Genomic DNA, 17,809 nt, shown 5'->3' with positions numbered 1-17,809 from the left:
TCTCTAGTTTTTTGTTTTCGAAGTTTAGTTCGAAATTCTTCTGATGGTGTCACTGCCTGAACAAGACGCTGTGCAGGCGCCGTGGCTTAGTTAGTTAAAGCGCCTGTCCAGTAAACAGGAGATCGTGAGTTCGAATCTCACCGGTGCCTCGAGAGTCAAGACTAACGTCTCTCTAGTTTTTTTGTTTTCGAAGTTTAGTTCGAAATACTTCTGATGGTGTCACTGCCTGAACAAGAGGCTGCGTAGGTGTCGTGGCTTAGTTAGTTAAAGCGCCTGTCTAGTAAACAGGAGATAATGGATTCGAATCTCACCGGTGCCTCGAGAGTCAAGACAAACGTCTCTCTAGTTTTTTTCGTTTTCGAAGTTTAGTTCGAAATACTTCTGATGGTGTCACTGCCTGAACAAGACGCTGCGCAGGCGCCGTGGCTTAGGTGGTTGAAGCGCCTGTCTAGTAAACAAAAAATCGTGAGTTCGAATCTCACCGGTGCTTCGGGAGTCAAGACTAACATCTCTCCAGTTTTTTGTTTTCGAAGTTAAGTTCGAAATACTTCTGATGGTGTCACTGCCTGAACAAGACGCTGCGCAGGCGCCGTGGCTTAGTTAGATAAAGCGCCTGTCTAGTAATTAGGAGATCGTGAGTTCGAATCTCACTGGTTCCTCCAGAGTCAAGACAAACGTCTCTCTAGTTTTTTGTTTTCGAAGTTTAGTTCGAAATACTTCTGATGGTGTCACTGCCTGAACAAGACGCTGCGCAGGCGCCGTGGCTTAGTCAGTTAAAGTGCCTGTCTAGTAAACAGGAGATCGTGAGTTCGAATCTCACCGGTGCCTCGAGAGTCAAGACAAACATCTCTCTAGTTTTTTGTTTTCGAAGTTTAGTTAGAAATACTTCTGATGGTGTCACTGCCTGAACAAGGCGCTGCGCAGGCGCCGTGGCTTAGTTGGTTAAACCGCCTGTCTAGTAAACAGGAGATCGTGAGTTCGAATCTCACCAGTGCCTCGGGAGTCAAGACTGACGTCTCTCTAGTTTCTTGTTTTCGAACATTCATGACTTTTTTGCGCAAACACGTACACGGACTCAAGGAAAAGAGGCAAACAACACGGGCGCCCGTGTTGTTTGCCTCTTTTCCTTGTGTCCGTGGACGTGTTTGCGCAAAGAAGTCATGATCGAATACCAACTCGCCTATTTTTCAGTACTTTTGTTTTCGAAGTTTAGTTCGAAATACTTCTGATGGTGTCACTGCCTGAGCAAAACGCTGCGCAGGCGCCGTGGCTGAGTTAGTTAAAGCGCCTGTCTAATGAACAGGAGATCGTGAGTTCGAATCTCACCGGTGCCTCGAAAGTCAAAACAAACGGCTCTCTAGTTTTTTGTTTACGAAGTTTAGTTCGAAATACTTCTGATGGTGTCACTGCCTGAACATGACGCTGCACAGGTGCCGTGGCTTAGTTGGTTAAAGCGCCTGCCTAGTAAACAAGAGATCGTGAGTTCGAATCTCACCGGTGCTTTGAGAGTAAAGACAAACGTCTCTCTAGTTTTTGTTTTCGAAGTTTAGTTCGAAATACTTCTGATGGTGTCACTGCCTGAGAGAGACGCTGCGCGGGCGCCGTGGCTTAGTTGGTTAAAGCGCCTGTCTAGTAAACAGGAGATCATGAGTTCGAATCTCACCTGTGCCTCGAGAGTCAAGACAAACGTCTCTCAAGTTTTTTGTTTTCGAAGTTTAGTTCGAAATACTTCTGATGGTGTCACTGCCTGAACAAGACGCTGCGCAGGCGCCGTGGCTTGGTTAGTTAAAGCGCCTGTCTAGTAATTAGGAGATCGCGAGTTCGAATCTCACCGGTGTCTCGAGAGTCGAGACTCACGGCTCTCTAGTTTTTTTGTTTTCGAAGTTTAGTTCGAAATACTTCTGATGGTGTCACTGCCTGAACAAGACGCTGTGCAGGCGCCGTGGCTTAGTTGGTTAAAGCGCCTGTCTAGTAAACAGGAAATCGTGAGTTCGAATCTCACCGGTGCTTCGGGAGTCAAGACTAACATCTCTCCAGTTTTTTGTTTTCGAAGCTTAGTTCGAAATACTTCTGATGGTGTCACTGCCTGAACAAGACGCTGCGCAGGCGCCGTGGCTTGGTTAGTTAAAGCGCCTGTCTAGTAATTAGGAGATCGTGAGTTCGAATCTCACCGGTGCCTCGAGAGTCAAGACAAACATCTCTCTAGTTTTTTTTGTTTTCGAAGTTTAGTTAGAAATACTTCTGATGGTGTCACTGCCTGAACAACCCGCTGCGCAGGCGCCGTGGCTTAGTTGGTTAAAGCGCCTGTCTAGTAAACAGGAGATCGTGAGTTCGAATCTCACCGGTGTCTCGAGAGTCGAGACTCACGGCTCTCTAGTTTTTTTGTTTTCGAAGTTTAGTTCGAAATACTTCTGATGGTGTCACTGCCTGAAAAAAACGCTGCGCAGGCGCCGTGGCTGAGTTAGTTAAAGCGCCTGTCTAATAAACAGGAGATCGTGAGTTCGAATCTCACTGGTGCCTCGAGAGTCAAGACAAACCTCTCTCTAGTTTTGTTGTTTTTGAAGTATGATTTAAAATGCTTCTAATGGTGTCACTGCCTGAAGAAGATGCTGCGCAGTCACCGTGTTTTAGTTCGTTATCTCACCTGTCTAGTAAACAGGAGATAGTGAGCTCGAATCTCACCGGTACCTCGAGAGACAAGACAAATTTCTCTGTAATTTTTTTGTTTTCGAAGTATAGTTCGAAATACTTCTGATGGTGTCACTGCCTGAACAAGACGCTGCGCAGGCGCCGTGGCTTAGTTGGTTAAAGCGCCTGTCTAGTAAACAGGAGATCGTGAGTTCGAATCTCACCGGTGCCTCGAGAGTCAAGACTAACGTCTTTCTAGTTTTTTTGTTTTCGAAGTTTAGTTCGAAATACTTCTGATGGTGTCACTGCCTGAACAAGAGGCTGCGCAGGTGCCATGGCTTAGTTGGTTAAAGCGCATGTCTAGTAAACAGGAGATCGAGAGTTCGATCTCACCGGTGCCTCGAGAGTGAAGACTAACGTCTCTCTAGTTTTCTTGTTTTCGAAGTATAGTTCGAAATACTTCTTATGGTGTGACTGCCTGAACACGACGCTGCGCAGGCGCCGTGGCTTAGTTAGTTAAAGCGCCTGTCTAGCAAACAGGAGATCGTGAGTTCGAATCTCACCGGTGCCTCGAGAGTCAAGGCAAACGTCTCTCTAGTTTTTTGTTTTCGAACATTCATGACTTTTTGCGCAAACACGTACACGGACTCAAGGAAAAGAGGCAAACGACACGGGCGCCCGTGTTGTTTGCCTATTTTTCCTTGAGTCCGTGTACGTGTTTGCGCAAAGTCATGATCGAGTACCAACTCGCCCAACTTTCAGTACTTTTGATTTCGAGGTTTAGCTCGAAATACTTCTGATAGTGTGACTGCCTGAACAAGACGCTGCGCAGGCGCCGTGGCTTAGTTAGTTAAAGCGCGTGTCTAGTAAACAGGAGATCGTGAGTTCGAATCTCACCGGTGCCTTGAGAGTCAAGGCAACCGTCTCTCTAGTTTTTTGTTTTCGAAGTTTAGTTTGAAATTCTTCTGATGGTGTGACGGCCTGAACAAGACGCTGAGCAGGCGCCGTGGCTTAGTTAGGTAAAGCGCCTGTCTAGTAAACAGGAGATCGTGAGTTCGAATCTCACCGGTGCCTCGAGAGTGAAGACTAGCGTCTCTCTTGTTTTTGTTTTCGAAGTATAGTTCCAAATACTTCTGATGGTGTCACTGCCTGAACAAGACGCTGCGCAGGCGCCGTAGCTTCTCCAGATAAAGCGCCTGTCTAGTAAACAGGATATCGTGAGTTCGAATCTCACCGGTGCCTCGAGGGTCATGACAAACGTCTCTCTAGTTTTTTTGTTTTCGAAGTTTAGTTCGAAATTCTTCTGATGGTGTCACTGCCTGAACAAGACGCTGCGCAGGCGCCGTGGCTTAGTTGGTTAAAGTGCCTGTCTAGTAAACAGGAGATCGTGAGTTCGAATCTCACCGGTGCCTCGAGAGTCAAGACAAACATCTCTCTAGTCTTTTTGTTTTCGAAGTTTAGTTAGAAATACTTCTGATGGTGTCACTGCCTGAACAAGGCGCTGCGCAGGCGCCGTGGCTTAGTTGGTTAAACCGCCTGTCTAGTAAACAGGAGATCGTGAGTTCGAATCTCACCAGTGCCTCGAGAGTCAAGACAAACGTCTCTCTAGTTTTTTTCGTTTTCGAAGTTTAGTTCGAAATACTTCTGATGGTGTCACTGCCTGAACAAGACGCTGCGCAGGCGCCGTGGCTTAGGTGGTTGAAGCGCCTGTCTAGTAAACAAAAAATCGTGAGTTCGAATCTCACCGGTGCTTCGGGAGTCAAGACTAACATCTCTCCAGTTTTTTGTTTTCGAAGTTAAGTTCGAAATACTTCTGATGGTGTCACTGCCTGAACAAGACGCTGCGCAGGCGCCGTGGCTTAGTTAGATAAAGCGCCTGTCTAGTAATTAGGAGATCGTGAGTTCGAATCTCACTGGTTCCTCCAGAGTCAAGACAAACGTCTCTCTAGTTTTTTGTTTTCGAAGTTTAGTTCGAAATTCTTCTGATGGTGTCACTGCCTGAACAAGACGCTGTGCAGGCGCCGTGGCTTAGTTAGTTAAAGCGCCTGTCCAGTAAACAGGAGATCGTGAGTTCGAATCTCACCGGTGCCTCGAGAGTCAAGACTAACGTCTCTCTAGTTTTTTTGTTTTCGAAGTTTAGTTCGAAATACTTCTGATGGTGTCACTGCCTGAACAAGAGGCTGCGTAGGTGTCGTGGCTTAGTTAGTTAAAGCGCCTGTCTAGTAAACAGGAGATAATGGATTCGAATCTCACCGGTGCCTCGAGAGTCAAGACAAACGTCTCTCTAGTTTTTTTCGTTTTCGAAGTTTAGTTCGAAATACTTCTGATGGTGTCACTGCCTGAACAAGACGCTGCGCAGGCGCCGTGGCTTAGGTGGTTGAAGCGCCTGTCTAGTAAACAAAAAATCGTGAGTTCGAATCTCACCGGTGCTTCGGGAGTCAAGACTAACATCTCTCCAGTTTTTTGTTTTCGAAGTTAAGTTCGAAATACTTCTGATGGTGTCACTGCCTGAACAAGACGCTGCGCAGGCGCCGTGGCTTAGTTAGATAAAGCGCCTGTCTAGTAATTAGGAGATCGTGAGTTCGAATCTCACTGGTTCCTCCAGAGTCAAGACAAACGTCTCTCTAGTTTTTTGTTTTCGAAGTTTAGTTCGAAATACTTCTGATGGTGTCACTGCCTGAACAAGACGCTGCGCAGGCGCCGTGGCTTAGTCAGTTAAAGTGCCTGTCTAGTAAACAGGAGATCGTGAGTTCGAATCTCACCGGTGCCTCGAGAGTCAAGACAAACATCTCTCTAGTTTTTTGTTTTCGAAGTTTAGTTAGAAATACTTCTGATGGTGTCACTGCCTGAACAAGGCGCTGCGCAGGCGCCGTGGCTTAGTTGGTTAAACCGCCTGTCTAGTAAACAGGAGATCGTGAGTTCGAATCTCACCAGTGCCTCGGGAGTCAAGACTGACGTCTCTCTAGTTTCTTGTTTTCGAACATTCATGACTTTTTTGCGCAAACACGTACACGGACTCAAGGAAAAGAGGCAAACAACACGGGCGCCCGTGTTGTTTGCCTCTTTTCCTTGTGTCCGTGGACGTGTTTGCGCAAAGAAGTCATGATCGAATACCAACTCGCCTATTTTTCAGTACTTTTGTTTTCGAAGTTTAGTTCGAAATACTTCTGATGGTGTCACTGCCTGAGCAAAACGCTGCGCAGGCGCCGTGGCTGAGTTAGTTAAAGCGCCTGTCTAATGAACAGGAGATCGTGAGTTCGAATCTCACCGGTGCCTCGAAAGTCAAAACAAACGGCTCTCTAGTTTTTTGTTTACGAAGTTTAGTTCGAAATACTTCTGATGGTGTCACTGCCTGAACATGACGCTGCACAGGTGCCGTGGCTTAGTTGGTTAAAGCGCCTGCCTAGTAAACAAGAGATCGTGAGTTCGAATCTCACCGGTGCTTTGAGAGTAAAGACAAACGTCTCTCTAGTTTTTGTTTTCGAAGTTTAGTTCGAAATACTTCTGATGGTGTCACTGCCTGAGAGAGACGCTGCGCGGGCGCCGTGGCTTAGTTGGTTAAAGCGCCTGTCTAGTAAACAGGAGATCATGAGTTCGAATCTCACCTGTGCCTCGAGAGTCAAGACAAACGTCTCTCAAGTTTTTTGTTTTCGAAGTTTAGTTCGAAATACTTCTGATGGTGTCACTGACTGAACAAGGCGCTGCGCAGGCGCCGTGGCTCAGTTAGTTAAAGCGCGTGTCTAGCAAACAAGAGATCGTGAGTTCGAATCTCACCGGTGCCTCGAGAGTCAAGACAAACGGCTCTCTAGTTTTTTTTTGTTTTCGAAGTATTGTTCGAAATACTTCTGATGGTGTCACTGCCTGAGAGAGACGCTGCGCGGGCGCCGTGGCTTAGTTGGTTAAAGCGCCTGTCTAGTAAACAGGAGATCATTTGTTCGAATCACACCGGTGTCTCGAGAGTCAAGACTAACGTCTCTCTAGTTTTTTTTTGTTTTCGAAGTATTGTTCGAAATACTTCTGATGGTGTCACTGCCTGAACAAGACGCTGCGCAGGTGCCGTGGCTTAGTTAGTTAAAGCGCCTGTCTAGTAAACAGGAGATAATGGGTTCGAATCTCACCGGTGCCTCGAGAGTCAAGACAAACGTCTCTCTAGTTTTTTTTTGTTTTCGAAGTTTAGTTCGAAATAATTCTGATGGTGTCACTGCCTGAACAAGACGCTGCGCAGGCGCTGTGGCTTAGTTGGTTGAAGCGCCTGTCTAGTAAACAAAAAATCGTGAGTTCGAATCTCACCGGTGCTTCGGGAGTCAAGACTAACATCTCTCCAGTTTTTTGTTTTCGAAGTCAAGTTCGAAATACTCCTGATGGTGTCACTGCCTGAACAAGACGCTGCGCAGGCGCCGTGGCTTAGTTAGATAAAGCGCCTGTCTAGTAATTAGGAGATCGTGAGTTCGAATCTCACTGGTTCCTCGAGAGTCAAGACAAACGTCTCTCTAGTTTTTTGTTTTCGAAGTTTAGTTAGAAATATTTCTGATGGTGTCACTGCCTGAACAAGACGCTGCGCAGGCGCCGTGGCTTAGTTGGTTAAAGTGCCTGTCTAGTAAACAGGAGATCGTGAGTTCGAATCTCACCGGTGCCTCGAGAGTCAAGACAAACATCTCTCTAGTTTTTTGTTTTCGAAGTTTAGTTCGAAATACTTCTGATGGTGTCACTGCCTGAAGATGACGCTGCACAGGTGCCGTGGCTTAGTTGGTTGAAGCGCCTGTCTAGTAAACAAAAAATCGTGAGTTCGAATCTCACCGGTGCTTCGGGAGTCAAGACTAACATCTCTCCAGTTTTTTGTTTTCGAAGTTAAGTTCGAAATACTTCTGATGGTGTCACTGCCTGAACAAGACGCTGCGCAGGCGCCGTGGCTTAGTTAGATAAAGCGCCTGTCTAGTAATTAGGAGATCGTGAGTTCGAATCTCACTGGTTCCTCGAGAGTCAAGACAAACGTCTCTCTAGTTTTTTGTTTTCGAAGTTTAGTTCGAAATATTTCTGATGGTGTCACTGCCTGAACAAGACGCTGCGCAGGCGCCGTGGCTTAGTTGGTTAAACCGCCTGTCTAGTAAACAGGAAATCGTGAGTTCGAATCTCACCGGTGCCTCGAGAGTCAAGACTAACGTCTCTCTAGTTTTTTTGTTTTCGAAGTTTAGTTCGAAATACTTCTGATGGTGTCACTGCCTGAACAAGGCGCTGCGCAGGCGCCGTGGCTTAGTTGGTTAAACCGCCTGTCTAGTAAACAGGAAATCGTGAGTTCGAATCTCACCGGTGCCTCGAGAGTCAAGACTAACGTCTCTTTAATTTTTTTGTTTTCGAAGTTTAGTTCGAAATACTTCTGATGGTGTCACTGCCTGAACATGACGCTGCACAGGTGCCGTGGCTTAGTTGGTTAAAGCGCCTGTCTAGTAAACAGGAGATCGTGAGTTCGAATCTCACCGGTGCCTCGAGAGTCAAGACAAACGTCTCTCTAGCTTTTTGTTCTCGAAGTTTAGTTCGAAATACTTCTGATGGTGTCACTGCCTGAACAAGACACTGCGCAGGCGCCGTGGCTTAGTTAGTTAAAGCGCCTGTCTAGAAAACAGGAGATCGTGAGTTCGAATCTCACCGGTGCCTCGGTAGTCAAGACTGACGTCTCTCTAGTTTCTTGTTTTCGAACATTCATGACTTTTTTGCGCAAACACGTACACGGACTCAAGGAAAAGAGGCAAACAACACGGGCGCCCGTGTTGTTTGCCTCTTTTCCTTGTGTCCGTGGACGTCTTTGCGCAAAGAAGTCATGATCGAATACCAACTCGCCTATTTTTCAGTACTTTTGTTTTCGAAGTTTAGTTCGAAATACTTCTGATGGTGTCACTGCCTGAGCAAAACGCTGTGCAGGCGCCGTGGCTGAGTTAGTTAAAGCGCCTGTCTAATGAACAGGAGATCGTGAGTTCGAATCTCACCGGTGCCTCGAGAGTCAAAACAAACGGCTCTCTAGTTTTTTGTTTACGAAGTTTCGCTCGAAATACTTCTGATGGTGTGACTGCCTGAACAAGACGCTGCGCAGGCGCCGTGGCTTAGTTGGTTAAAGCGCCTGTCTAGTAAACAGGAGATCGTGAGTTCGAATCTCACCGGTGCCTCGAGAGTGAAGACTAGCGTCTCTCTAGTTTTTTGTTTTCGAAGTATAGTTCCAAATACTTCTGATGGTGTCACTGCCTGAACAAGACGCTGCGCAGGCGCCGTGGCTTCTCCAGATAAAGCGCCTGTCTAGTAAACAGGAGATCGTGAGTTCGAATCTCACCGGTGCCTCGAGGGTCAAGATATATTTGTCTCTAGTTTTTTTGTTTTTGAAGTATTATATAAAATGCTTCTAATGGTGTCACTGCAAGAAGAAGATGCTGCGCAGTCACCGTGTCTTAGTTCGTTATCTCACCTGTCTAGTAAACAGGAGATAGGGAGCTCGAATCTCACCGGTACCTCGGAGACAAGACAAATTTCTGTGTAATTTTTTGTTTTCGAAGTATAGTTCGAAATACTTCTAATGGTGTCACTGCCTCAACAAGACGACGCGCAGGCGCCATGGCTTACTTGGTTAAAGCGCCTGCCTAGTAAACAAGAGATCGTGAGTTCGAATCTCACCGGTGCTTCGAGAGTAAAGACAAACGTCTCTCTAGTTTTTGTTTTCGAAGTTTAGTTCGAAATACTTCTGATGGTGTCACTGACTGAACAAGGCGCTGCGCAGGCGCCGTGGCTCAGTTAGTTAAAGCGCGTGTCTAGTAAACAAGAGATCGTGAGTTCGAATCTCACCGGTGCCTCAAGAGTCAAGACAAACGGCTCTCTAGTTTTTTTTGTTTTCGAAGTATTGTTCGAAATACTTCTGATGGTGTCACTGCCTGAGAGAGACGCTGCGCGGGCGCCGTGGCTTAATTGGTTAAAGCGCCTGTCTAGTAAACAGGAGATCATTTGTTCGAATCTCACCGGTGCCTCGAGAGTCAAGACAAACGTCTCTCTAGTTTTTTGTTTTCGAAGTATAATTGAAAATGCTTCTAATGGTGTCACTGCCTGAAGAAGATGCTGCGCAGTCACCGTGTCTTAGTTTTTTATCTCACCTGTCTAGTAAACAGGAGATAGTGAGCTCAAATCTCACCAGTACTTCGAAAGACAAGACTAACGTCTCTCTAGTTTTTTGTTTTCGAAGTATAGTTCGAAATACTTCTGATGGTGTCACTGCCTGAACAAGACGCTGCAGGCGCCGTGGCTTAGTTAGTTGAAACGCCTGTCTAGTAAACAGGAGATCGTGAGTTCAAATCTCACCGGTGCCTCGAGAGTCAAGACAAACATCTCTCTAGCTTTTTGTTTTCGAAGTTTAGTTCGAAATACTTCTGATGGTGTCACTGCCTGAACAACAGGCTGCGCAGGCGCCGTGGCTGTGTTAGTTAAAGCGCCTGTCTAATGAACAGGAGATCGTGAGTTCGAATTTCACCGGTGCCTCGAGAGTCAAAACATACGGCTCTCTAGTTTTTTGTTTACGAAGTTTCGCTCGAAATACTTCTGATGGTGTCACTGCCTTAACAAGACGCTGCGCAGGCACCGTGGCTTAGTTGGTTAAAGCGCCTGTGTAGTAAACAGGAGATCGTGAGTTCGAATCACACCGGTGCCTCGAGAGTCAAGACTAACGTCTCTCTAGATTTTTGTTTTCGAAGTATAGTTCGAAATACTTCTGATGGTGTCACTGCCTGAACAAGACGCTGTGCAGGCGCCGTGGCTTAGTTGGTTAAAGCGCCTGTCTAGTAAACAGGAAATCGTGAGTTCGAATCTCACCGGTGCTTCAGGAGTCAAGACTAACATCTCTCCAGTTTTTTGTTTTCGAAGCTTAGTTCGAAATACTTCTGATGGTGTCACTGCCTGAACAACAGGCTGCGCAGGCGCCGTGGCTTAGTTGGTTAAAACGCCTGTCTAGTAAACAGAAGATTATGAGTTCGAATCTCACCGGTGCCTCGAGGGTCAAGATATATTTGTCTCTAGTTTTTTTGTTTTTGAAGTATTATATAAAATGCTTCTAATGGTGTCACTGCCTGAAGAAGATGCTGCGCAGTCACCGTGTCTTAGTTCGTTATCTCACCTGTCTAGTAAACAGGAGATAGGGAGCTCGAATCTCACCGGTACCTCGGAGACAAGACAAATTTCTGTGTAATTTTTTGTTTTCGAAGTATAGTTCGAAATACTTCTAATGGTGTCACTGCCTCAACAAGACGACGCGCAGGCGCCATGGCTTACTTGGTTAAAGCGCGTGTCTAGTAAACAAGAGATCGTGAGTTCAAATCTCACCGGTGCCTCGAGAGTCAAGACAAACATCTCTCTAGCTTTTTGTTTTCGAAGTTTAGTTCGAAATACTTCTGATGGTGTCACTGCCTGAACAACAGGCTGCGCAGGCGCCGTGGCTTAGTTGGTTAAAACGCCTGTCTAGTAAACAGAAGATTATGAGTTCGAATCTCACCGGTGCCTCGAGAGTCAAGACTAACGTCTCTTTAGTTTTTTGTTTTCGAAGTGTACTACGAAATACTTCTGATGGTGTCACTGCCTGAACAAGACGCTACAGGCGCCGTGGCTTAGTTGGTTAAAGCGCCCGTCTTGTAAACAGGAGATCGTGAGTTCGAATCTCACCGGTGCCTCGAGAGTCAAGACTAACGTCTCTCTAGATTTTTGTTTTCGAAGTATAGTTCGAAATACTTCTGATGGTGTCACTGCCTGAGCAAAACGCTGCGAAGGCGCCGTGGCTGTGTTAGTTAAAGCGCCTGTCTAATGAACAGGAGATCGTGAGTTCGAATTTCACCGGTGCCTCGAGAGTCAAAACATACGGCTCTCTAGTTTTTTGTTTACGAAGTTTCGCTCGAAATACTTCTGATGGTGTCACTGCCTTAACAAGACGCTGCGCAGGCACCGTGGCTTAGTTGGTTAAAGCGCCTGTGTAGTAAACAGGAGATCGTGAGTTCGAATCACACCGGTGCCTCGAGAGTCAAGACTAACGTCTCTCTAGATTTTTGTTTTCGAAGTATAGTTCGAAATACTTCTGATGGTGTCACTGCCTGAACAAGACGCTGTGCAGGCGCCGTGGCTTAGTTGGTTAAAGCGCCTGTCTAGTAAACAGGAAATCGTGAGTTCGAATCTCACCGGTGCTTCGGGAGTCAAGACTAACATCTCTCCAGTTTTTTGTTTTCGAAGCTTAGTTCGAAATACTTCTGATGGTGTCACTGCCTGAACAAGACGCTGCGCAGGCGCCGTGGCTTGGTTAGTTAAAGCGCCTGTCTAGTAATTAGGAGATCGTGAGTTCGTATCTCACTGGTTCCTCGAGAGTCAAGACAAACGTCTCTCTAGTTTTTTGTTTTAGAAGTTTAGTTCGAAATACTTCTGATGGTGTCACTGCCTGAATCAGACGCCGCAGGCGCCGTGGCTTAGTTGGTTAAAGCGCCTGTCTAGTAAACAGGAGATGGTGAGTTCGAATCTCACCGGTGCCTCGAGAGTAAGAACGAACATCTCTCTAGTTTTTTTTTGTTTTCGAAGTTTAGTTAGAAATACTTCTGATGGTGTCACTGCCTGAACAACCCGCTGCGCAGGCGCCGTGGCTTAGTTGGTTAAAGCGCCTGTCTAGTAAACAGGAGATCGTGAGTTCGAATCTCACCGGTGTCTCGAGAGTCGAGACTCACGGCTCTCTAGTTTTTTTGTTTTCGAAGTTTAGTTCGAAATACTTCTGATGGTGTCACTGCCTGAAAAAAACGCTGCGCAGGCGCCGTGGCTGAGTTAGTTAAAGCGCCTGTCTAATAAACAGGAGATCGTGAGTTCGAATCTCACTGGTGCCTCGAGAGTCAAGACAAACCTCTCTCTAGTTTTGTTGTTTTTGAAGTATGATTTAAAATGCTTCTAATGGTGTCACTGCCTGAAGAAGATGCTGCGCAGTCACCGTGTTTTAGTTCGTTATCTCACCTGTCTAGTAAACAGGAGATAGTGAGCTCGAATCTCACCGGTACCTCGAGAGACAAGACAAATTTCTCTGTAATTGAAGTATAGTTCGAAATACTTCTGATGGTGTCACTGCCTGAACAAGACGCTGCGCAGGCGCCGTGGCTTAGTTGGTTAAAGCGCCTGTCTAGTAAACAGGAGATCGTGAGTTCGAATCTCACCGGTGCCTCGAGAGTGAAGACTAACGTCTCTCAAGTTTTCTTGTTTTCGAAGTATTGTTCGAAATACTTCTGATGGTGTCACTGCCTGAACAAGACACTGCGCAGGCGCCGTGGCTTAGTTAGTTAAAGCGCCTGTCTAGTAAACAGGAGATCGTGAGTTCGAATCTCACCGGTGCCTCGAGAGTGAATTCTAGCGTCTCTCTTGTTTTTTTTTCGAAGTATAGTTCCAAATACTTCTGATGGTGTGACTGCCTGAACAAGACGCTGCGCAGATGCCGTAGCTTAGTTAGTTAAAGCGCCTGTCTAGTAAATAGGAGATCGTAGTTCAAATCTCACCGGTGCCTCGAGAGTCAAGACTAACATCTCTCTAGTTTTTTTGTTTTCGAAGTTTAGTTCGAAATACTTCTGAAGGTGTCACTGCCTGAACAAGACGCTGCACAGGTGCTGTGGCTTAGTTGATTAAAGCGCCTGTCTAGTAAACAGGAGATCGTGAGTTCGAATCTCACCGGTGCCGCGAGAGTCAAGACAAACGTCTCTCTAGCTTTTTGTTCTCGAAGTTTAGTTCGAAATACTTCTGATGGTGTCACTGCCTGAACAAGACACTGCGCAGGCGCCGTGGCTTAGTTAGTTAAAGCGCCTGTCTAGAAAACAGGAGATCGTGAGTTCGAATCTCACCGGTGCCTCGAGGGTCAAGATATACCTCTCTCTAGTTTTTTTTGTTTTTTAAGTATTATATAAAATGCTTCTAATGGTGTCACTGCCTGAAGAAGATGCTGCGCAGTCACCGTGTCTTAGTTCGTTATCTCACCAGTCTAGTAAACAGGAGATAGTGAGCTCGAACTCACCGGTACCTCGAGAGACAAGACAAATTTCTCTGTAATTTTTTGTTTTCGAAGTATAGTTCGAAATACTTCTGATGGTGTCACTGCCTGAACAAGACGCTGCGCAGGCGCCGTGGCTTAGTTCGGTAAAGCGCCTGTCTAGTAAACAGGAGATCGTGAGTTCGAATCTCACCGGTGCCTCGAGAGTCAAGACTAACGTCTTTCTAGTTTTTTTGTTTTCGAAGTTTAGTTCGAAATACTTCTGATGGTGTCACTGCCTGAACAAGAGGCTGCGCAGGTGCCATGGCTTAGTTGGTTAAAGCGCATGTCTAGTAAACAGGAGATCGAGAGTTCGATCTCACCGGTGCCTCGAGAGTGAAGACTAACGTCTCTCTAGTTTTCTTGTTTTCGAAGTATAGTTCGAAATACTTCTTATGGTGTGACTGCCTGAACACGACGCTGCGCAGGCGCCGTGGCTTAGTTAGTTAAAGCGCCTGTCTAGCAAACAGGAGATCGTGAGTTCGAATCTCACCGGTGCCTCGAGAGTCAAGGCAAACGTCTCTCTAGTTTTTTGTTTTCGAACATTCATGACTTTTTGCGCAAACACGTACACGGACTCAAGGAAAAGAGGCAAACGACACGGGCGCCCGTGTTGTTTGCCTATTTTTCCTTGAGTCCGTGTACGTGTTTGCGCAAAGTCATGATCGAGTACCAACTCGCCCAACTTTCAGTACTTTTGATTTCGAGGTTTAGCTCGAAATACTTATGATAGTGTGACTGCCTGAACAAGACGCTGCGCAGGCGCCGTGGCTTAGTTAGTTAAAGCGCGTGTCTAGTAAACAGGAGATCGTGAGTTCGAATCTCACCGGTGCCTTGAGAGTCAAGGCAACCGTCTCTCTAGTTTTTTGTTTTCGAAGTTTAGTTTGAAATTCTTCTGATGGTGTGACTGCCTGAACAAGACGCTGCGCAGGCGCCGTGGCTTAGTTAGGTAAAGCGCCTGTCTAGTAAACAGGAGATCGTGAGTTCGAATCTCACCGGTGCCTCGAGAGTGAAGACTAGCGTCTCTCTTGTTTTTGTTTTCGAAGTATAGTTCCAAATACTTCTGATGGTGTCACTTCCTGAACAAGACGCTGCGCAGGCGCCGTAGCTTCTCCAGATAAAGCGCCTGTCTAGTAAACAGGATATCGTGAGTTCGAATCTCACCGGTGCCTCGAGGGTCATGACTAACGTCTCTCTAGTTTTTTGTTTTTGAAGTTTAGTTCGAAATACTTCTGATAGTGTGACTGCCTGAACAAGACGCTGCGCAGACGCCGTAGCTTAGTTAGTTAAAGCGCCTGTCTAGTAAATAGGAGATCGTGAGTTCGAATCTCACCGGTGCCTTGAGAGTCAAGGCAACCGTCTCTCTAGTTTTTTGTTTTCGAAGTTTAGTTTGAAATTCTTCTGATGGTGTGACTGCCTGAACAAGACGCTGCGCAGGCGCCGTGGCTTAGTTAGGTAAAGCGCCTGTCTACTAAACAGGAGATCGTGAGTTCGAATCTCACCGGTGCCTCGAGAGTGAAGACTAGCGTCTCTCTTGTTTTTGTTTTCGAAGTATAGTTCCAAATACTTCTGATGGTGTCACTGCCTGAACAAGACGCTGCGCAGGCGCCGTAGCTTCTCCAGATAAAGCGCCTGTCTAGTAAACAGGATATCGTGAGTTCGAATCTCACCGGTGCCTCGAGGGTCATGACTAACGTCTCTCTAGTTTTTTGTTTTTGAAGTTTAGTTCGAAATACTTCTGATGGTGTGACCGCCTGAACAAGACGCTGCGCAGACGCCGTAGCTTAGTTAGTTAAAGCGCCTGTCTAGTAAATAGGAGATCGTAGTTCAAATCTCACCGGTGCCTCGAGAGTCAAGACAAACCTCTCTCTAGTTTTTTGTTTTCGAAGTTTAGTTCGAAATACTTTTGATGGTGTCACTGCCCGAACAAGACGCTGCGCAGGCGCCGTGGCTTAGTTGGTTAAAGCGCCTGTCTAGTAAACAGGAGATCGTGAGTTCGAATCTCACCGGTGCCTCGAGAGTCAAGACAAACGTCTCTCTAGCTTTTTGTTCTCGAAGTTTAGTTCGAAATACTTCTGATGGTGTCACTGCCTGAACAAGACACTGCGCAGGCGCCGTGGCTTAGTTAGTTAAAGCGCCTGTCTAGAAAACAGGAGATCGTGAGTTCGAATCTCACAGGTGCCTCGGTAGTCAAGACTGACGTCTCTCTAGTTTCTTCTTTTCGAACATTCATGACTTTTTTGCGCAAACACGTACACGGACTCAAGGAAAAGAGGCAAACAACACGGGCGCCCGTGTTGTTTGCCTCTTTTCCTTGTGTCCGTGGACGTCTTTGCGCAAAGAAGTCATGATCGAATACCAACTCGCCTATTTTTCAGTACTTTTGTTTTCGAAGTTTAGTTCGAAATACTTCTGATGGTGTCACTGCCTGAGCAAAACGCTGCGCAGGCGCCGTGGCTGAGTTAGTTAAAGCGCCTGTCTAATGAACAGGAGATCGTGAGTTCGAATCTCGCCGGTGCCTCGAGAGTCAAAACAAACGGCTCTCTAGTTTTTTGTTTACGAAGTTTCGCTCGAAATACTTCTGATGGTGTGACTGCCTGAACAAGACGCTGCGCAGGCGCCGTGGCTTAGTTGGTTAAAGCGCCTGTCTAGTAAACAGGAGATCGTGAGTTCGAATCTCACCGGTGCCTCGAGAGTGAAGACTAGCGTCTCTCTAGTTTTTTGTTTTCGAAGTATAGTTCCAAATACTTCTGATGGTGTCACTGCCTGAAGAAGACGCTGCGCAGGCGCCGTGGCTTCTCCAGTTAAAGCGCCTGTCTAGTAAACAGGAGATCGTGAGTTCGAATCTCACCGGTGCCTCGAGGGTCAAGATATACCTCTCTCTAGTTTTTTTGTTTTTGAAGTATTATATAAAATGCTTCTAATGGTGTCACTGCCTGAAGAAGATGCTGCGCAGTCACCGTGTCTTAGTTCGTTATCTCACCTGTCTAGTAAACAGGAGATAGGGAGCTCGAATCTCACCGGTACCTCGGAGACAAGACAAATTTCTCTGTAATTTTTTGTTTTCGAAGTATAGTTCGAAATACTTCTAATGGTGTCACTGCCTCAACAAGACGACGCGCAGGCGCCATGGCTTAGTTGGTTAAAGCGCCTGCCTAGTAAACAAGAGATCGTGAGTTCGAATCTCACCGGTGCTTCGAGAGTAAAGACAAACGTCTCTCTAGTTTTTGTTTTCGAAGTTTAGTTCGAAATACTTCTGATGGTGTCACTGACTGAACAAGGCGCTGCGCAGGCGCCGTGGCTCAGTTAGTTAAAGCGCGTGTCTAGTAAACAAGAGATCGTGAGTTCGAATCTCACCGGTGCCTCGAGAGTCAAGACAAACGGCTCTCTAGTTTTTTTTGTTTTCGAAGTATTGTTCGAAATACTTCTGATGGTGTCACTGCCTGAGAGAGACGCTGCGCGGGCGCCGTGGCTTAATTGGTTAAAGCGCCTGTCTAGTAAACAGGAGATCATTTGTTCGAATCTCACCGGTGTCTCGAGAGTCAAGACTAACGTCTCTCTAGTTTTTTTTTGTTTTCGAAGTATTGTTCGAAATACTTCTGATGGTGTCACTGCCTGAACAAGACGCTGCGCAGGCGCCGTGGCTTATTTGGTTAAAGCGCCTGTCTAGTAAACCGGAGATCGTGAGTTCGAATCTCACCGGTGCCTCGAGAGTCAAGACAAACGTCTCTCTAGTTTTTTGTTTTCGAAGTTTAGTTCGAAATAATTTTAATGGTGTCACTGCCTGACCAAGACGCTGCGCAGGCGCTGTGGCTTAGTTAGTTAAATCGCCTGTCTAGTAAGAGGAAGATCCTGAGTTCGAATCTCACCTGTGCCTCGAGAGTCAAGACAAACGTCTTTCTAGTTTTTTTGTTTTTGAAGTATAATTTAAAATGCTTCTAATGGTGTCACTGCCTGAAGATGCTGCGCAGTCACCGTGTCTTAGTTTTTTATCTCACCTGTCTAGTAAACAGGAGATAGTGAGCACAAATCTCACCAGTACCTCGAAAGACAAGACTAACGTCTCTCTAGTTTTTTGTTTTCGAAGTATAGTTCGAAATACTTCTGATGGTGTCACTGCCTGAA

The 17,809-nt window shown here is 46.3% G+C and overlaps 38 non-coding genes across 38 annotated transcripts; all 38 read left to right on the top strand.

Annotated features, from left to right (window-relative positions):
- The first annotated feature begins 75 nt into the window (after positions 1-75).
- On the top strand, positions 76-149 carry TRNAT-AGU (transfer RNA threonine (anticodon AGU)). Its single transcript has one exon. It is a non-coding gene; the product is annotated as a tRNA-Thr (tRNA).
- Positions 150-754: 605 nt separating this feature from the next.
- Positions 755-828, top strand: TRNAT-AGU (transfer RNA threonine (anticodon AGU)). Its single transcript has one exon. It is a non-coding gene; the product is annotated as a tRNA-Thr (tRNA).
- A 432-nt stretch (positions 829-1,260) lies between these two features.
- TRNAI-AAU (transfer RNA isoleucine (anticodon AAU)) lies at positions 1,261-1,334 on the top strand. Its single transcript has one exon. It is a non-coding gene; the product is annotated as a tRNA-Ile (tRNA).
- A 602-nt stretch (positions 1,335-1,936) lies between these two features.
- TRNAT-AGU (transfer RNA threonine (anticodon AGU)) lies at positions 1,937-2,010 on the top strand. Its single transcript has one exon. It is a non-coding gene; the product is annotated as a tRNA-Thr (tRNA).
- A 266-nt stretch (positions 2,011-2,276) lies between these two features.
- TRNAT-AGU (transfer RNA threonine (anticodon AGU)) lies at positions 2,277-2,350 on the top strand. The gene has a single exon. It is a non-coding gene; the product is annotated as a tRNA-Thr (tRNA).
- A 96-nt stretch (positions 2,351-2,446) lies between these two features.
- Positions 2,447-2,520, top strand: TRNAI-AAU (transfer RNA isoleucine (anticodon AAU)). The gene has a single exon. It is a non-coding gene; the product is annotated as a tRNA-Ile (tRNA).
- Positions 2,521-2,786: 266 nt separating this feature from the next.
- On the top strand, positions 2,787-2,860 carry TRNAT-AGU (transfer RNA threonine (anticodon AGU)). The gene has a single exon. It is a non-coding gene; the product is annotated as a tRNA-Thr (tRNA).
- A 265-nt stretch (positions 2,861-3,125) lies between these two features.
- TRNAA-AGC (transfer RNA alanine (anticodon AGC)) lies at positions 3,126-3,199 on the top strand. The gene has a single exon. It is a non-coding gene; the product is annotated as a tRNA-Ala (tRNA).
- Positions 3,200-3,628: 429 nt separating this feature from the next.
- TRNAT-AGU (transfer RNA threonine (anticodon AGU)) lies at positions 3,629-3,702 on the top strand. The gene has a single exon. It is a non-coding gene; the product is annotated as a tRNA-Thr (tRNA).
- Positions 3,703-3,966: 264 nt separating this feature from the next.
- Positions 3,967-4,040, top strand: TRNAT-AGU (transfer RNA threonine (anticodon AGU)). The gene has a single exon. It is a non-coding gene; the product is annotated as a tRNA-Thr (tRNA).
- Positions 4,041-4,645: 605 nt separating this feature from the next.
- On the top strand, positions 4,646-4,719 carry TRNAT-AGU (transfer RNA threonine (anticodon AGU)). Its single transcript has one exon. It is a non-coding gene; the product is annotated as a tRNA-Thr (tRNA).
- A 605-nt stretch (positions 4,720-5,324) lies between these two features.
- Positions 5,325-5,398, top strand: TRNAT-AGU (transfer RNA threonine (anticodon AGU)). Its single transcript has one exon. It is a non-coding gene; the product is annotated as a tRNA-Thr (tRNA).
- A 432-nt stretch (positions 5,399-5,830) lies between these two features.
- Positions 5,831-5,904, top strand: TRNAI-AAU (transfer RNA isoleucine (anticodon AAU)). Its single transcript has one exon. It is a non-coding gene; the product is annotated as a tRNA-Ile (tRNA).
- A 432-nt stretch (positions 5,905-6,336) lies between these two features.
- On the top strand, positions 6,337-6,410 carry TRNAA-AGC (transfer RNA alanine (anticodon AGC)). Its single transcript has one exon. It is a non-coding gene; the product is annotated as a tRNA-Ala (tRNA).
- Positions 6,411-7,190: 780 nt separating this feature from the next.
- Positions 7,191-7,264, top strand: TRNAT-AGU (transfer RNA threonine (anticodon AGU)). The gene has a single exon. It is a non-coding gene; the product is annotated as a tRNA-Thr (tRNA).
- A 773-nt stretch (positions 7,265-8,037) lies between these two features.
- On the top strand, positions 8,038-8,111 carry TRNAT-AGU (transfer RNA threonine (anticodon AGU)). The gene has a single exon. It is a non-coding gene; the product is annotated as a tRNA-Thr (tRNA).
- Positions 8,112-8,206: 95 nt separating this feature from the next.
- On the top strand, positions 8,207-8,280 carry TRNAS-AGA (transfer RNA serine (anticodon AGA)). The gene has a single exon. It is a non-coding gene; the product is annotated as a tRNA-Ser (tRNA).
- A 263-nt stretch (positions 8,281-8,543) lies between these two features.
- On the top strand, positions 8,544-8,617 carry TRNAI-AAU (transfer RNA isoleucine (anticodon AAU)). Its single transcript has one exon. It is a non-coding gene; the product is annotated as a tRNA-Ile (tRNA).
- A 95-nt stretch (positions 8,618-8,712) lies between these two features.
- Positions 8,713-8,786, top strand: TRNAT-AGU (transfer RNA threonine (anticodon AGU)). Its single transcript has one exon. It is a non-coding gene; the product is annotated as a tRNA-Thr (tRNA).
- Positions 8,787-10,063: 1,277 nt separating this feature from the next.
- On the top strand, positions 10,064-10,137 carry TRNAI-AAU (transfer RNA isoleucine (anticodon AAU)). Its single transcript has one exon. It is a non-coding gene; the product is annotated as a tRNA-Ile (tRNA).
- Positions 10,138-10,401: 264 nt separating this feature from the next.
- Positions 10,402-10,475, top strand: TRNAT-AGU (transfer RNA threonine (anticodon AGU)). The gene has a single exon. It is a non-coding gene; the product is annotated as a tRNA-Thr (tRNA).
- Positions 10,476-11,244: 769 nt separating this feature from the next.
- Positions 11,245-11,318, top strand: TRNAT-UGU (transfer RNA threonine (anticodon UGU)). Its single transcript has one exon. It is a non-coding gene; the product is annotated as a tRNA-Thr (tRNA).
- A 95-nt stretch (positions 11,319-11,413) lies between these two features.
- Positions 11,414-11,487, top strand: TRNAI-AAU (transfer RNA isoleucine (anticodon AAU)). Its single transcript has one exon. It is a non-coding gene; the product is annotated as a tRNA-Ile (tRNA).
- A 264-nt stretch (positions 11,488-11,751) lies between these two features.
- Positions 11,752-11,825, top strand: TRNAT-AGU (transfer RNA threonine (anticodon AGU)). Its single transcript has one exon. It is a non-coding gene; the product is annotated as a tRNA-Thr (tRNA).
- Positions 11,826-12,087: 262 nt separating this feature from the next.
- Positions 12,088-12,161, top strand: TRNAT-AGU (transfer RNA threonine (anticodon AGU)). The gene has a single exon. It is a non-coding gene; the product is annotated as a tRNA-Thr (tRNA).
- A 98-nt stretch (positions 12,162-12,259) lies between these two features.
- On the top strand, positions 12,260-12,333 carry TRNAT-AGU (transfer RNA threonine (anticodon AGU)). The gene has a single exon. It is a non-coding gene; the product is annotated as a tRNA-Thr (tRNA).
- A 96-nt stretch (positions 12,334-12,429) lies between these two features.
- TRNAI-AAU (transfer RNA isoleucine (anticodon AAU)) lies at positions 12,430-12,503 on the top strand. The gene has a single exon. It is a non-coding gene; the product is annotated as a tRNA-Ile (tRNA).
- Positions 12,504-12,758: 255 nt separating this feature from the next.
- Positions 12,759-12,832, top strand: TRNAT-AGU (transfer RNA threonine (anticodon AGU)). Its single transcript has one exon. It is a non-coding gene; the product is annotated as a tRNA-Thr (tRNA).
- A 96-nt stretch (positions 12,833-12,928) lies between these two features.
- Positions 12,929-13,002, top strand: TRNAT-AGU (transfer RNA threonine (anticodon AGU)). Its single transcript has one exon. It is a non-coding gene; the product is annotated as a tRNA-Thr (tRNA).
- A 431-nt stretch (positions 13,003-13,433) lies between these two features.
- TRNAS-AGA (transfer RNA serine (anticodon AGA)) lies at positions 13,434-13,507 on the top strand. The gene has a single exon. It is a non-coding gene; the product is annotated as a tRNA-Ser (tRNA).
- A 265-nt stretch (positions 13,508-13,772) lies between these two features.
- Positions 13,773-13,846, top strand: TRNAT-AGU (transfer RNA threonine (anticodon AGU)). Its single transcript has one exon. It is a non-coding gene; the product is annotated as a tRNA-Thr (tRNA).
- Positions 13,847-14,111: 265 nt separating this feature from the next.
- On the top strand, positions 14,112-14,185 carry TRNAA-AGC (transfer RNA alanine (anticodon AGC)). Its single transcript has one exon. It is a non-coding gene; the product is annotated as a tRNA-Ala (tRNA).
- A 429-nt stretch (positions 14,186-14,614) lies between these two features.
- Positions 14,615-14,688, top strand: TRNAT-AGU (transfer RNA threonine (anticodon AGU)). Its single transcript has one exon. It is a non-coding gene; the product is annotated as a tRNA-Thr (tRNA).
- A 432-nt stretch (positions 14,689-15,120) lies between these two features.
- On the top strand, positions 15,121-15,194 carry TRNAS-ACU (transfer RNA serine (anticodon ACU)). The gene has a single exon. It is a non-coding gene; the product is annotated as a tRNA-Ser (tRNA).
- A 431-nt stretch (positions 15,195-15,625) lies between these two features.
- TRNAT-AGU (transfer RNA threonine (anticodon AGU)) lies at positions 15,626-15,699 on the top strand. The gene has a single exon. It is a non-coding gene; the product is annotated as a tRNA-Thr (tRNA).
- A 95-nt stretch (positions 15,700-15,794) lies between these two features.
- Positions 15,795-15,868, top strand: TRNAS-AGA (transfer RNA serine (anticodon AGA)). Its single transcript has one exon. It is a non-coding gene; the product is annotated as a tRNA-Ser (tRNA).
- Positions 15,869-16,131: 263 nt separating this feature from the next.
- TRNAI-AAU (transfer RNA isoleucine (anticodon AAU)) lies at positions 16,132-16,205 on the top strand. The gene has a single exon. It is a non-coding gene; the product is annotated as a tRNA-Ile (tRNA).
- A 95-nt stretch (positions 16,206-16,300) lies between these two features.
- On the top strand, positions 16,301-16,374 carry TRNAT-AGU (transfer RNA threonine (anticodon AGU)). The gene has a single exon. It is a non-coding gene; the product is annotated as a tRNA-Thr (tRNA).
- Positions 16,375-17,809: the final 1,435 nt, after the last annotated feature.

Source organism: Rhipicephalus microplus, unplaced genomic scaffold (assembly GCF_043290135.1).
Source record: "Rhipicephalus microplus isolate Deutch F79 unplaced genomic scaffold, USDA_Rmic scaffold_62, whole genome shotgun sequence".
Taxonomy (NCBI): Eukaryota; Metazoa; Arthropoda; class Arachnida; order Ixodida; family Ixodidae; genus Rhipicephalus; species Rhipicephalus microplus.
The sequence above is the reverse complement of the archived record's forward strand: the minus strand, read 5'-3'. Positions and strand labels throughout refer to the sequence as shown.